This window comes from Struthio camelus, chromosome 1 (genome assembly GCF_040807025.1).
Source record: "Struthio camelus isolate bStrCam1 chromosome 1, bStrCam1.hap1, whole genome shotgun sequence".
Taxonomy (NCBI): domain Eukaryota; kingdom Metazoa; phylum Chordata; class Aves; order Struthioniformes; family Struthionidae; genus Struthio; species Struthio camelus.
The window spans coordinates 15,119,446-15,135,340 of NC_090942.1; the positions used below are offsets into that span (position 1 = coordinate 15,119,446).

At 44.7% G+C, this 15,895-nt stretch overlaps 1 protein-coding gene and 1 long non-coding RNA gene across 18 annotated transcripts in view; one reads left to right on the plus strand and one right to left on the minus strand.

Annotated features, from left to right (window-relative positions):
- Positions 1–15,895, plus strand: part of LHFPL3 (LHFPL tetraspan subfamily member 3) — a 271,552-nt gene that overhangs the window by 249,929 nt on the left and 5,728 nt on the right. The window lies entirely within an intron of this gene.
- Positions 1–15,895, minus strand: part of LOC104140583 (uncharacterized) — a 115,572-nt gene that overhangs the window by 37,741 nt on the left and 61,936 nt on the right. For all 15 annotated transcript variants that reach the window (XR_011138649.1, XR_011138636.1, XR_011138634.1 and 12 more), the window contains one exon: positions 6,979–7,096. This is a non-coding gene — a long non-coding RNA (uncharacterized lncRNA). The remainder of the gene's footprint in view (positions 1–6,978; positions 7,097–15,895) is intronic.

Sequence of the window (15,895 nt, forward strand, 5' to 3'; positions counted from 1 at the left end):
GTGGACTGAAAACTGGCTGAACTGCCAGATTCAAAGGGCTGTGACCAGTGAGACAAAGTCCAGCCAGAGGCCAGTCACTACTGGTATCCCCCAGGGGTCAATAATGGGGCCAGAACTGTTTAACATTGTCATTAATGACCTGGATGATGGGACAGAGTGCACCCTCAGCAAGTGTGCAGATGATGATACAAGACTGGGAGGAGTGGCTGATTTTACCAGCTGGTTGTGCTGCCATTCAAAGGGACCTCGACAGGCTGCAGAAGTGGGCAGAGAGGAACCTCCTAGAGTTCAGCACAGGGAAATGCTAATTCCTGCACCTAGGGAGGAATAATCCCATGCACCAGGACAAGCTAGGGGATGACTGGCTGGGAAGCAGCTCTGCAGAGAAGGACCTGGGGATCCTAGTAGACAAGCTGATCATGGACCAGCAATGTGCCCTTGTGGCAAAGGAGGCCAACAGCCTCCTGGGCTGCATTAGGCAGTTGCTGGCAGGTAGAGGAGGTGATCCTTCCCCTCTGCTCAGCCCTGGTGAGGCCACATCTGGAGTGCTGTGTCCAGTTCTGGGCTCCCTAATAGAAGAGAGACATGGAGCTACCAGACTGAGTCCAGTGAAGGGCCACTGAGATGATGAAGGGACTGGAGCATCTGACATGTGAGGAGGGGCTGAGAGAGTTGGGACTGTTCAACCTGGAGAAGAGAAGGCTCGGGAGGGATCTTACCCATGTGTATAAATACCAAATGGGAGGGTGTAAAGGAGATGGAGCCAGACTCTTGTCAGTGGTGCCCAATGACAGGGCAAGAGGCAATGGGCACAAACTATTCCAGCAAATTCCATTTAAATATAAGAAGATAAGTTTTTATTGTGAGGGTGGCTGAACGCTGGAACAGGTTGCCCAGAGAGGTTGTGGAGTCTCCATCCATATTTAAAACCAGACCAGACACGGCCCTTGGCAACCTGCTCTGGGTGACCCTGCTTGAGCAAGGAGTTGGACTAGAAAACCTCCAGAGGTGCCTTCCAACTTCAGCTGTTCTGTGATTCCGTAATACTGAGACAAGAGAACAAGAGGGACCTGGCAAATGGAAAATAACGGATTTTGGTTTAGGGATTTGCAGTAAAAAGATGGTAAGAAATAGAAGGCTGGACTAACCAGAGACATGTGATGGTGAGCAGGGCATGCAGAAGGACCCTCCTGCAGTAGCACTGATGAGATGGATGAGATGTTGGAGCACACAGCTACCTCCAGCTGTGCCACCCTTGGAAAGGGTAGCCATCTCCCACTAACGCTGTATTAGCGGGTGAATAAGAGCTCATGTGAAGAAAGCTCTGTAAAACGAAGACCAGTGGCAGGGAGCCTGATCAGCCCTCCAGGTCTCTCCTTCATCCCGTGTTGTACAAATTCAAGCAGAGCGAACGGGGCTTGAGAGATTCCTGCTGTGCCACTGCCCCATTGGGGTCAACAGCGTGCCAGCTTTTGTGAGGCCTGAGCAAGGGGAAGGGAGCCCGTCACAGTCAGGGCTGAAATTAAAAGGTGACGTGTAACCCCTCTGGGCTGGTGCCTGAACTACCTTCTAAGGAATCAGGTTAGGAAAACCTGTCTCTGCAGGTAGCTTGTCCAAAACCGTGTGCTGCAGCATGGACTGATGTCGCCGTCTAGCGCAGGCACTCTCCCCTAGGGATAAGACGTCGGTACACAGAGTGAGCACACTGCTCCGGGGTGCCAATCTCACTTTCCTCTGCCTGTGCTATATTTTGGGCTGGGACAGCTTCTTTTTCCCTTTTGTTCCTGCACAGCTGTCTGAAGGTGGTTTCTCCGAGGGCTGCGACTCCAGCTTGCCTGGGGGACAGCTGCTGTGTCCTGGTTCCCTTGCCAACATCTCCTGTGCCTGCAATGTAAAACCTTGATAATTACAGATATGCTTTGATGTGGGCTATTTTGCTGGATATTTCTGGTGAGAAGGGCACCAAGGAATGCCTAAAGCGCTGAAACTATTGGGGAGCAGTGCGAGAAGAAATCTGAGATTTCTTTCCTCCCATGTTCAGTGCCGCCTTTGTCCCGCCAGCCGTGACTTTTGTTGCAGCAGCACATCAGATGTGGGAAACACACCTGGACTGTCACTTCCACATCTGCATTTTTTTCAGGTGCTTGTGATTTGCTATTTTGCAAACTCTTCTGGGAAAATCAAATGTTGGCTTTTCCAGATTCAGCACAAATGGCTGTGAATCATCAGGAGCATTTCATATACACAGTTAAATAAACTATGCTTGAATTTAAAGCATTGCATCTGTGCAAGACAAAATAATATAGAAAAGGTGACACTTTTCAGATCCACTGGTGGGGCTTTTTTTATTTTTTTCCAAATGAAAGTCCGAAATATTCTTCATTTAGTAACTACAAAATATTGTGCAATGAGGATCCTAAATAGGAGAAGTTATTATTTTTGGAATTTGTACATCTAATAGTGGTTTATTAGATATTCCAGGTTTAGACTGTTTGGAATTAAATTACATGTAACGTTAATTAGTTTTCTTAATGCCACGTATTTTGAAATTAGAAGTATTGCAGTGGGTGAGCCGATGACTTTAGGTACAGCACTCCCCTCTAGTGGGTAAAATCAGAACATCCCGATTTTGCAGGCCCTGCTGCATCCCAACCAGTAGCACCAGGCTGGAGATGAAACTTTTGCTTTTTCCCTCAAATATTCTGAAGATTCCGAATTGCTGTTATTCTTTATGCTTTGATATTTATTTATGTTATGTTATTTTTCTTCTGAATTATAGTGGGGAAGGGAGAGAGGGATGGCACAAAGGAAATGTGAGGCTCAGAATCAGTTCTTACTTCTGAATTTTGGATGAGAGCAGTAATTCCTGACTTTCCTGAGAAATCCTCCTGCTAAAAGTTCCATCAAAAGTAGCAAAACACTTTATTTCCACAAAATCTTTTGGAAGCTAAAACTATTTTTTAAAAATTTGAAAGGGCACTAGGCAAATCTTGAAGGATGGGTTCACCACAAGCTACTGCCCAGCTGCAGCGCCTGCCTCAGCAGCTCATCTAATCCCACTTCCAACTCCTTATGCATTGGCATATGCTCATTCAAAATTATGTCCCTGAAACATTCCCTTGTTCTGCAAGCAAGAAGCAGTGCTGTGGAGAGTTTCGGCTTCAGGAAGCTATAAAAATGAAAAAAAAATCATGTCCATCCATTTGCTACCACAATTCTGCTATGATGCAGCTATCTGTAATGGAGGAATGCTTCTAACCCCTCCTTTTTCTTCTCTTACATAACTGTGGTCATGTATTTAATTAATTTAAAAAAGGATGTTGCCTGAGAGCCTCAACAACTTCCTGAATTTTGTGATCCATCCCATCATTCCACTGAAATCAAAGCAGCAGCCCAGCTGGCACCAAGTGCACTGAGAGCAAGCCATTAATATTTGCATGAACCAATTTATCTCTTAAAAATGTTTCTTCTTGACTGAAGCATAAATTGCCTTTACTCTAATGCGCTATATGATGAATTGCATTTGAAATAGGCCTATTTTTAGCAAACAAATGCTAATGGAAGCCTGCCGTTAAAAATAGACAGTACAGTTGGCACAGAAACAAGGGCCAGGGACTCTTTCAGTGGAAATGCTCTCGGCATAAGTCATCTGGGGAGAAAGTGCGACATCCATATGGAAGTTAGTTCCTCCAACTGGGGAGACTATGAACAGCATGTCCTTGAACCATGACTGGTCATCCAAGCCCTGACATAGGAAAAGCAGGCAGACGCCCAGCAGGGCATCCCCATGGAAATTAGCTCAGCATAAGGAGCCGTCCTTGTAGCTCCCATGGGTTGGATATGACAGGGAGGCCACCTTTTCCTTCTCTCAAAGTGCCTGATGCTCAGTAGGGGCAATATAGATAATTAATGCATCTGAGGATGAACAGAGCTGCAGGGGACTTGGGCACCCGCTCGCTGCTGTGGTGGGAGGAGCGCTGCAGGGAGCGTCTCTCCTCATCGCTCGCTCGCCTACCCCGGGGCTCCCACACTGCATCTCTCTCAGTATCTCTTCCACTGGTTAATGGTCTTTATCCTAGACAGATTTTTTCCTCATGTCTAACTGACGTTTGCTGGACTGCAATTTCAGTCGGCACTTGTCATATCCCCAGAGAGAGCAATTAATTCCCTTCCATTTTGCAACAGATTTTTTCATCGTTGATGAGTGATATGGCCAGTAAATACCCTCTACTCTAGACTAAACAGCTTGGCTGCCCCAGTGCTTACTCTTACATTAGATTTTCCAGACTTCCAGCCATTCTTGTTGCTCTACTCTTGTCCTCCCCTGGCTGATCCACTTCTTTCTGATAGTCTGGTGCCAAAACAGCAGCTGTACAGCTGAGGCTTTGGCGAGTCGCCCGCTAGAATCATTTTGCACATCTTATACATAATATTCCTGTTTATACAGCCTGGTATGGTGTTTGTCTTATTTCACAACAGAAAGGCACCACGGACTCATGATCAGCATACTAATAATACTGTTTGAGCCTTTTCAGCAGAACTAAGTAGTCAGTTGTTCCCAAACTTATGTTTTGTACAATTTTTTTTCTGCCTGTGCACATATTACTGAATTGCATCCTATTTTCCATGCCATTTCTCTCATTCATTATGAATGCTTGAATGCTAATTCTGTCCCACAACATGCTTACTGCCCATCCCAGATAACTGTAGTCTACAAATGTAAGAGGAGATCCCCTATTCCATTATCCAAGTCATTAATGAAAATATTTTAATGGTATCAGCTCTAAGACAGATTCCCATGAAACCCAGCTAAGCGCTTTCTTCCCGCTGGACAGTGAACCACTGATCACCACTCTAAGCGTATGTCTTTTCCAGCTAGTTTTGCATTTATTTTCATAGCAGTTTATCTAAGTAGTGTTTTCTTAACACTATGAGTTTCAGATTGTAGCCCCAATGGTGAATAGAAGAAGCAAGGTTTGTAGGGATAGGTCAAGTCTTTTAGTAGACTAGCTTATATGAAAATGGAAAATGGATAAGCTTCCAAGCACACATCAGTCAGTGTTTATCAAATATCTGCTGTATATTTTCAATAGACTTCTTTTCATTCCACTCAGCACTGATGGGGCTGATGTGACTCAATGCCGGTTTTTTTCACCTTGTTTTAATTCCTGGGTGAATTGTGCAAACACCATTACTCACGGCAATTTGGCTCCACCACCAAGGCAACCTAAAACCAGACATACATACTGATAAGGTGTATCTTCACAGTCAAAATCTCCTCGGTGTGGCAAATGATTCTTGGAAGCAGGCTGACTGCAGAGCTATCTTTGACTTCTATGGTCAGCTGCGATCACATTGGCCCAGCACTTCCTCAGATGAGGGTAGTATTTCTGCTTGCGTATGTTATCCCACGATTCTCAGCATGCCTTGCATCTGATCTGCCCTGGGCATAGTTTCACGGTGCACCATGGAAGAAGTCGTCCATCCCTCTTAAGCCTCACAGAGGACACGTTCTTAACTTTCCAATAAAATAGCCTAAAGCACATCTCTTCGTCACTCCACGCTCCTCCATTCTGTTGCTCCCACTGGAGCAGGGGCCTCAGCGCAGCCCACATGGACAGAGACCCTCTGCTCTTGCCTGTCATGTAGACCCAGCGTCTAGTATGGGGTTAAGGTGTTTCAGGAGTGACTTGTAGCCCTTGGAGCACAGCTGCACATCATGGTGAGATCACATAGGTTCAGTGCAGACATGGCAGAGTGAGAATCCCTGATTTCCCAGGTGTGCAGGGTTATGGAGAGCTTCCCCTCAACGGTAGCGAAGACCATGACAGGCTGCCACTCCAGGGCTTCGTCCTTTCAGAGACGCACGTGGGCCTGTCTCCAAACAGGCCCCCAAAATTGCACTAGACATACAGACGGACCCTGCTCAAAAGAGATTACAGACCTAATTTTGGACATTATTTTTCAGCATTTTGCTTGAAAAGTAGTTTCAGGTAGGGCAGCATCTCTTTCTTGCTGCCAAAAGATTTTACCCACTGAGCTCTAGCCAAAAAATGCAGCCTTCCTGTGGCAAAAAACTCTATTGACACTGAGGACCAGACAAGAAAGCCCAGTCTGTATCTTTGTTAATGGAAAATGACCTAAAAAGCCTAATTATTCCTGAAAAAAAAACTAGTACATATGATTTAATCCTTTCATACATAATCAAGAGAATGTTCTCATCTTGGCAAAAAAAAAAAAAACCCACTTCGAGAAGTCCTTGGTAGATCCATAGTGCTTCTCATTATCATATGATCTTAGCAGCTGGGTTGGCTCTACTCATTCGAAAAGCACCAAAAAGGCCCCAAAAGGATTACAGGAGGCACAGATTGCAACAGAAAACATGCTTAGGAGTCTGGATTTAAAGTATGGGTTTAAGAAAAGTAAAATTAATTCTTTATTTACAGGCTTTAGCATTTTCTGGGACCAAGCCCATTTCTTCATAAATCTAGACCACAGCCCAAACTGGGAAGTAGTCAGAAGTCAGGAATAATAGTCAGAAGACAGGAGTCCCAATTAAAGATAATTTACCTACAGTAGCATGGGTGTTTCATTAGCAGACAACATTAAGAATCAATACTTTATGACCTAACACATACTTGAGTCATCTATCATGTTTTATCCTCAGATGAATGATGGTTATTTGACAGCTCAAAAAAAAAAAAAGAAAAGTTTTTGCTGGTGTCACACTTGCAGATAAATTTAACAGCTAATAGTCTACAACAAGCAATTAAAACACATTGGTCTGTTATTACAGAACAAATTCTATTCCACGGGGCCTAAGGGAAATGCATCTCATACAATTTGGTATTTTTATACAAGAGGACAACACAAACTATGCTTTCCCTGCATGAAAAAGCTGTAATGCTGCTACTTAACAACGCATAGCTGAATACTGAATTTGGTGCTTTTACGTAATCGAGAAGCAAAAAAACCCACCTGCGCACGTCCTCTGTGTGAGTCTAGGAACTAAGTGCTTGAATCCCAGTGTCAGCGGAACCACAGGCAGACAGGTCCATAGGCATGTACCCATCTGGAAGATACTGCAAATTTGTACCTAGATTAAAGCAGAACAATGGAAGGAGATTAGATCCCATAAAGAGGAGGAAGGGATGGAAATAAAATGCCTGTGTAGTTACTTATAGGCCTAGAAATGTCATGAATGCACACGCTATTTTTCTTTTCAAAGTTCCAACTCTGAATCATGCGTTGCACATGAGTCTCAGCTTTCATTTGAAAAAAAATAAAAAAGCTTCCATTCCTCAAAATTGCAAAGAAAACCCTTAGCCTTCAAAAAACATGAAGTAAATAACAAGGAACCCAGACTGTTTTCAGAACCTCATGTTTGTACGTATCCTTTGTTTGTGAAGGTGTGTAGTTCACTACAACTTTCTGGAAAACAAGGACTTCATTTCAGGAGCAATGCCGCCACTTTGTTCTAGTGTGGAACAAAAAAGGAGACCTTTCCATTTTTATTCGGTTCTGTAGGTAATTAGTGGAAAGCAGCCAGTTTCCAAAGTAGGCAAGAGCTTGTTTTCCAGAGCATTTTCTTTCATTTTCCACATCTCTCAAAAATAACACCTTTGATCTGATAAAAATGAAAAGCACCTGAGAAAAGCTTCAGTCTCAGCAAATTGGCATTTGCAGTGAAAATCTCTTTAATAAGAAGTTACTATGGGCAATACCAAGAAACACTGGGAGAGCAAAGAAGTCTAAATGACCACGTTTTTTTTCTATCACCAAGCAATCTTTGAGATCTCATTAGTGATGTATTTTGAGAAAGACCTCAGAAAAGAGCAGGAGGAAAGCAAGGTGCTGCAGCAGCAGGGGCAGTAGGGATGAGTACACGGTTAGTCTCTAGGGTTTGGTGACCCATTTCTTGGGGGACACTAGGAGATAGCTACACGTGTCTCATTACAACCACAGCTAAAGCTTTCCCTAGCGCTTGCCCACATGAGGTGAGTCAATGCACAGCAGTGGGTGGTTGCTCCAAGACACAAGACGCTTGGGAGCACATCTTAAACTAAGCGGTGCTGAGATCTCCGCCACCTTTTCCTGGTTAGCAGCAAAGAGGCAGTAATAGCAAGGCAAATGCCAAGCGTCGCAGCTCTACACAACAGAAGCTCAACCATCTTGTCAGAGGTGCTAGACGAAAAGGTTTGTTCTTTTGCTAGAGTTTCAGCTCATTTTTAAATCTGCTGGGAGCGACATGGTCGCATGGCCGGTCCTGGCTGCAGGGCGGTTACTTCTCGCTCCACAGCCCCCAGGCTCAGCAGGGACCCACGCGACCATGCGTTCTTCTCCAGGCCTCAGGGACCTTAGGGGACGTGACTGTTGGAAAAGGCTTCCAAATGAGGAGACGTATCAGTGTCTGAAGCGATGAAATATTGAATCCCTGCTCTCTCTCTAGGATATTCATCATCAAAGATTTACTTATCTGTCGCTCCCTGACAGCGGTAGCTGACAGGGACGGTGACAGCTGACATACATTAACCAGGCACAGCACACAAGCTATCACTCCAGTGCAGAAATCTATCATTATTATTTAAGCACCAACAAGGAGTCTCGGTTGGTGCCAGACACCAAATGCAAACAGCACCTGCTCTGAAAAAATCAATGCCGTCAGGGTTTGTCCGAGGCGAGGAGCCTTCGATACAAGCACCTGAGCCCTGTTAGCGTTAATAAGCACCAACGCAGGTGACCGCAGCAGCAAAGACAGGAGCCCCAGAGCAGCCTTGGCGATGCGGGCACACGCAGGCTCCGCCGGGGACAGGTGCTCCGACTGCTGCCGCAGCCCTCGGCTTTCCCGTCACTCTGATGGCTGCAGCCATCCTGGGCAGAGGAAGGAGACAGGAGGCTTGATAGCAATTTCTTATTGAGGGCAGAAGGTGGAAGCCCTTGTTAGAGCTTTGCTGGAGTTGCACAACCTGATAATGCACAACGCGCTTACTAAAGGCTGCAGGTGCAGGGAAATGGGTTATTTTCCAGACACCTTGGGGGATGCTGTTGAGGATGTAAATGCATGGGCCTGACTCAGCTCCTCTTGCCCAAGCTCCTCCCTTTTTGCTGATCAGCTTCATTTCTAAGCAAATTCATACCAGCATCGTCTTCATCTAATGGGTAGTTCTGAATTCTTTTTGTCTTTGAGGGAGGGGATGACCGAATTTAGAAAAATCCTGATGAAACCAGGTTTCAGTTTGATATGGCAGGGCATTTTTTCCTACTCCCTGTTAGTCTTTTCAATCAGGCTGGTTGCTTTTTGAGACCACCACGCCGTCTCTTGCTTTTACAATAGCAATCATGCCTGGTTACAATGGTAATCACATCTTATTTAGCAGGGTGAGGTATGATTTACATAAATTTGCCTTACAGTCATTTGTGGGAATGAGCAAAACAGAAAAATGTCCATTTGTGTGTATGAATCAGGCGTAGGGAGGGAGGAGGAAAGCAGCCACCAAGCCCTAAAGCCTGTCTTAAGCTGTATAAGGTGCGATCCTTTTAGAGGAGGGAGCTATTTACAACACCACGTGGACACCACATCCCAACATTAGAGAAGCATCTGTTGGAGGGTGGGGGCTTGTAAAAAGTGCCACCCTTCCGACCATCCACAATCTTCTCGCTCATGCAAGCTCAGCTGCCAAAGGGCTGTGCCTGCCTTCATACGGTTAAGGCTTCTGTATTCATGCCTTTAAGTACATGGACCCTGAAGATAGGTCCAGAAAAGACTGGTTGTATTGAGAAGCTTCAGGATAGGTGACCTCCGGAGTTATTTATTTAGTTGCATTCTTGAAGGCATCATATACAGAAGACATCGCCAGGAGGGACTTGAATACGGAGAGTGTAGTGGCATGGTGAAACACAAGGGACAGTGGGGAGAGTGGAAAAAGGCTTAGAGGTGGGATAGGGAAAGGAAGCAAACACTGGATGCAGAGGACGGCATAACGGGAAATAACCGTGTCTGCAGATTGCCAGGGTGAAGCCAGAAGAGGCAGGAGCCAGCAGCTTCCCTCCTACGACCAGCTCCACAGAATGGAGAAAGGCAGCAAAGGGGTGATGCTCTTGTCATTATCATCTCAATTCCAAATCTGCATATATATACGGATATAACTATAACTACAGGATTTGCTAGATATGCAGAGCTGTCACCTTCCTATTTCTGAAGCAGAAGAGAAAGAGTATGCCTAGGGCATGGTATCACACCTGTCGTTCAGGGCTAGTGAAAACTAGCCTGCCCTCCTGCACGCTTTTGAGCTAACTATTTCATAATACTGTCCTTCTCTGTGATGGATCTTTTTCTCTGCATTGCTAATCGCTGTCTTCCTCCTATATCAAAAGCTCTTTGAGGAAGGAACCTCCCCTTTTTCTTTTGCCAGAGTGCACTTAACACACTTACAGCAACTCAAAAAAAAATTAAAGGGAGTGATATAAATTCAATAGCCATAATACATTCTTATATATTGGCCAAAGCCTGCATAAATCAGTTTTGCAGCGATCCTGCAGCAGAACTTTAAAGGGAAGATGCCTGGATTGATGCCGTCACGCACTCCCTCGGGACCTTGCTGCATGCCAGGCAGTTCTCCTGACTGATAGTGGCCACCAAGAGCTTCTTCGTCTTCTTAGACCCAGGCTTTACGATCTCTCAGATCCAGCCTGTTGTCTAGCTGAATTTCACCCACTGAGGTTTCTTTGGATGTTGCTTGTGCAGGATGAGTTGTGCATGTCATCGCTAAGCTTTGGAAATGCTGACGCATTTTAGGCATGACCCTAAATGTATTTGCACAGAGGATATATAGACAACAAATTAATATTCCCATACTCCAGTAAGCCATTAATTAATTAATTAACTTGTTGTTTTGAAATCCCAGAAATAAGCGTCTTCAGACTTTTATCTTTCTGTTTCCCATAAAAATACAAGTCAGCACCTGTATGTTTCACAGACACAGAAAGGGGATTCCTGTTTGCAGCTCATTAGTTGCTTTTGATTGAGGCCAGACGTTGCAAACTCTTTGAGATGACTCTGTGTTTAGTGTGAAGGCCTCCCACCCTGCTCTGATCTTGCTTTGACAGCTGAAACAGCCTCATGCCGTGGACCCCGACACACACCCTGCTTTTCTCTTCCTTTTCTCTTCCTTTTTCTTTCATATAGCCCCTTTCCCCCCACAGTGACTGTTGGGTGTCCACAGCAATAGGTAGGAGTTATCACAGGTAAGGAAACAACCTGTTCCTCTTTACTGTGTCCTGTATTAGTGCTGAAAAAGGCCTTGAGGAATGACAAATCCTCGTGGGAATGCAGTCATTTTACAAATGGGCCTTGCTTTTTCTTTTTTTTTTTGCTATAAATCTAGACTGTAATCATAGACTCTCCAAGCACTAGTCAGCAGCTGATGCCTGCTAGTGCACCCCTAATGTTTTTAAAATGAATAAGCACTAGCTGAAGCCTTCATCTGAACAGATGAGAAGTGTCAGGAAATGCAAATGAGCGATGGAGAATAGAAGAGCTCAGATGATGGATGTGGTGAAGCAGATACCCCTCGACACCCACAGACCCCCGCATCCGCTCTCTCCGTTGGGGTGCCTCTGAGCTGCATTGACCCGGGCAGGTGGAGGCAGAGGGAGGATAGGCACCAGCACAGGTCCTTACACATAGAAAGATTTTCCTCCAAACTGGATGTGTGTTTGAGTAACAGGGAAGCAGGTCAGATTCATGCAGTGTTCCCAGTTCGTCTAGTTTTGAGGATGGCCAAAGAACAGAAAAATTGATTTCACACGGAGAAAGAAAAGTTTTAAAGTTTTTACTATTTTGAAGCATTTAAAATTCAACTGCTATTCCAGGCACTGAAGGTTTTTACTATATTTTTTGATTTTTTAATTTTTTTAAATTGAACTTCTTGTAGCTATTTTTCAAACCCTTGATGTGCTGAGAAGGCAGTTTGCAAGGAGAACATACAAAAATGCCTATCAAATTGTAATTAAAATCAGCAAATCATTTTAGGAAATTTCATTCACAAAAAAGTCATTTTAAAACGCCAACATATTTTTTAAGGAATTGAAAAAAACACCTCTTGCAGGTTTTGACCAGCCCTGTACATAACTTAACGACTGTGTGAGGTCCCCAGGTAATCCTCAAGAGTGAGTCTCTGCTGTGACCTGATCCAGGAAGAGGAAAAGCAAAACTGAGTGAGATTTACAACTCCTGCCCCCTTCTCTGGAGCCTGCTACTCCAAACCCAGGCGGGACTTCTGCGTCCTGTGAGCGCTTGGTGTTCAGCAGCACTGAGAAGGCGGATGTTGCCTACTCAAAAGAGAAATTCCGAAACACTGCTGTCCATGGCCAGCATGGTTAGTCGACGGTCATGGCCCTGCTTCTGCTGGGAGGAAAAACTGACTATATGACTCAGGAAATTATCCGCCATCTAGTTTATTTTAAAAAGAGCAGAGCACCTTTCCTTTGAATGCAGTAAAATGAGCCTCACCATAGCCGTTTCCTTACTGAGAAATCCTGACTAGCACCTTCGAGAGTCTGTTTCAATATCTTGGCTTTCTCCCAGGGCCAGACTCCTACTCCCTGTGCTGTGCATAAATGCATTTGAAGCCCGAGCACCGCATTTACGTCAGTGGTAAGGAGTGCCTCTCCTCTTCCTGGGCTAGCTCTTGGCCTCCTGCACCCCATGCTGCAGGCACTACCTACCCAAAAAGTCAAAGTTTGTGTTTGCATCAATGATGAGACTTGTTTTCCTAGACCAAACGCTAGGACACTGGCATCAACTTCTAACATTGTCTAGCAGAGTGAAGAAAACTTCTGAAAGCAAGATGCACAGCTAAGAAAGTTAGATGTAAAGTGGATGTTAACAAAAAATAAAGAAAATATAAAAACATACAATGACAACCCAAACATTTTCAGGCCCAGGACCTTAACCAGCTACCCACACAAAATTGGTCCGATCCGTGGAGGGGCACTCAATAAACAAGTACAGATCAAAGTTTATAACAAATTTTAAATAAAGATGAAACAGCTTTCTGAGCAGGCTGATCACACAGCTTGAAGGCTAGTAAAACAAACAAACAAACAAAAAAACTACAGGTCCTCTGGGTTCCAGAAAATAAATTAACAAATAACTCCACCAAATGCAGAGAACATAAAGAAAGCAAAATATATTCTCATACAACCATTAAGGAACAGGAAGAGTTTAGGAATCACTGTTCAGGGATTCCTGTTTAGTGACAGTAATTTATTTGACCATCTGGGTAGAGAAAGGCTGCAGCAAACCACACTGAGGAAATAAAAATAGATGAACAACAAGTAACTGGTTTTGCTTGGCTTGCGCCTATGACTCTGCAGGGCAGGAAGCTACTTAACATGAAAGACTTTATTGACGAAGGCATTTCAGCCTCTCTCCAGCCCTTCCAACAACATACTCTATCTCCCATGCCAGCAAACCTGTCTTGAGACGTGACTCCCATCTCCAATTCCCCAGAAATATCACCAAGCACAAAAGACAAATTGACAAGGGCTCTGGAAAGGAACTGCCGGAGGAAGGAGCATTTCTGTGATGCCTCCTGACTTTCTGTTCCACGGTAAAAGAAAACTCTTTAGGACCAACAATAGAAGGCTTTTTGCTGTGTTTGTTCATTATGACAAAAATCTTCCTTTTCTCAGTAGGCACAGAGTAAATATTGGAAGGGAAGACAACTCTTTCCACTATTGTGTTGGACTGGATCACTGAATCTCCCCGCTTCTGTACCCACTCCGAAGGGACACACATCCCCCTTCCTTGCTCACAACATGCAGCATTGCATGTGATGGTCATGGCAAGGAAGCTGTGCATGCTCAGCACCACGACACAGGCACAAAGCTGTCTGGGAGCACTGCAAGCACACAGGGGTCTGGAGGCTGTTCGTGGGGAGATGCTGGTGGTTGAACCGCCACCCGAGGGGGTCCTATTTCAGTCAGCCCAGATGACAGGGAGGTCAGCTATGACTTCCTCCAGTCCTTGAGAGGGTTGTCTATCTTTCTGTCTGCCTTTCTCACCAACACATAGACGTACGTTATTTTCTTGGACCCACATTTGAACTAGAAGGCCACCCAAACCAGGGATTAGGGGAAGCCCCTCTAACAGGGGAAGCCTGAAGTATTGCTGCTGCCTATACTCTGGGTTTCAGAGCCCGTGGTTGCCATCTCACTAAATTTAGGTGCATTTGAAGGAGGTTCCTGTTGAAAGAAGAAAATTGTCAGACTATGATTAGGTGCCTCCCTTAAGCTGCTTTAAGCCCATTTTCCAGGATTTGCAGTCAAAATTCACCTGCTTCCTGAGGTATGATTTTATTGACAAGAGCAGTTAAGCTGACAGTGATATATAGCCTGGCTCATGCCCTCCTGCTAGGCTGGCTTGCTCCTAGGATCCCCTCATCAAGGCCAGCCAGCCTCTTAGCTGCTGATCCCCCTCAGCCTTCCTAGGCAGGAGGTAAAAACCTTAAATTCACCTTCTGTAAAGCTATTAGCCTCCCCTGTAAAGGGAGTACTTCTAATACACAACCATACATCCCAGCAGGAATAAAAATACCCACCACGAAGTTGTGCTCAGGTAAGAACTTTGACAGCTTGTTAGAATAACTGATCCACAACAGCCTATTAATTTAATATCTCAGATTGAATATTATCCTTTATGCATGGGCAGTTGGTTCTCTCCTTGTTTTTCCACTCCTTGTGTTTCCTTGTGTTAATCACTCTGTGCAAGATATATTTATATCCCCCAGTCTAGGATTCACACACCTAACTTCATCCATCTCAAACTGGCCTCCAGGCTCAGTCAATGGTCTTCAGTCCCTTAGGAGCCATCTGAGGGGTGTCATCAGCCCTGAACAACTGTCTGGGCATGATATGAGTCACTCTGAGCAGATCCTGCCTCTCTCCAGGGACTGCCCAGGAGTTGGGGAGTAGATGCTCGAGTTCTAGGTGGCCAACATTACATGAGATGCATGCCCAAGACCACACTTTGTTGGCTCTCTGCCCCAAGGAAAGCCCACCTTTCTCAAAATTGCCATCTGGAAAAGAATATGAACGTGAAGAAACTGAGAACATCATCAGGGATACTCTAGTGTCATGCTCTGGGCTCCAGACTTAATTTCTCAGTGGGTCTCTCCTTTCATATTTTGGCATAAAGTGGTCAGACTTCATTGCCTGATGGATTTTTTTTTAATTAATTTGCCTTAACAACCACAATTTTCTTTGCCACTACACCCCCAAAACCCATTCTATCTGGAGATACAAAACAAATAAAAACCCCAGAAGATAATGTTTCCCTGTTGCATCACTCTTCTTCTTCAACAGCACGCTGTGCACGATTAAACAGTTTCTCTGCACCGACAACCTTTCCTTCCTGCCATATATCAGTCTTCACATAGAGCAACAGAAAAAGGAAAAAAAGGATATAAGAATAAACTGGATTTAAAAAATACAAAAGGTGTACGTCCCCTTACAGAGTCTGTCAGGGAACAGTAGGACCTGAGCAGTATGGCAGTCACTGGGAGTGCACTGAGTGTGCAAGGAGTGCAGCTTCAGGTCAGTGGTGCACTTTCAACACACTGGGTTATTTCTTGTGAACAATGATATAGGAACTGCTTGTGGCTGAGCACTGTCCAGTTACATGCAGACCACTGACACTGGTAACCTGCCAAAATTATTCTGGCTGGATCTTTCAGCCATTTTTCTGTTTCTTCTTGGAAAAGGACATATAATGAACACGTCATTCTTTGTGTTCGGTGGTTAATTCCTACCATCCTCTCAGATTCTAGAAAGGCCATTTAGTGGCCATAGACTGAGCCTCCTGCGTGTAGACTAGCTTGGGTCTCCTTTCCAT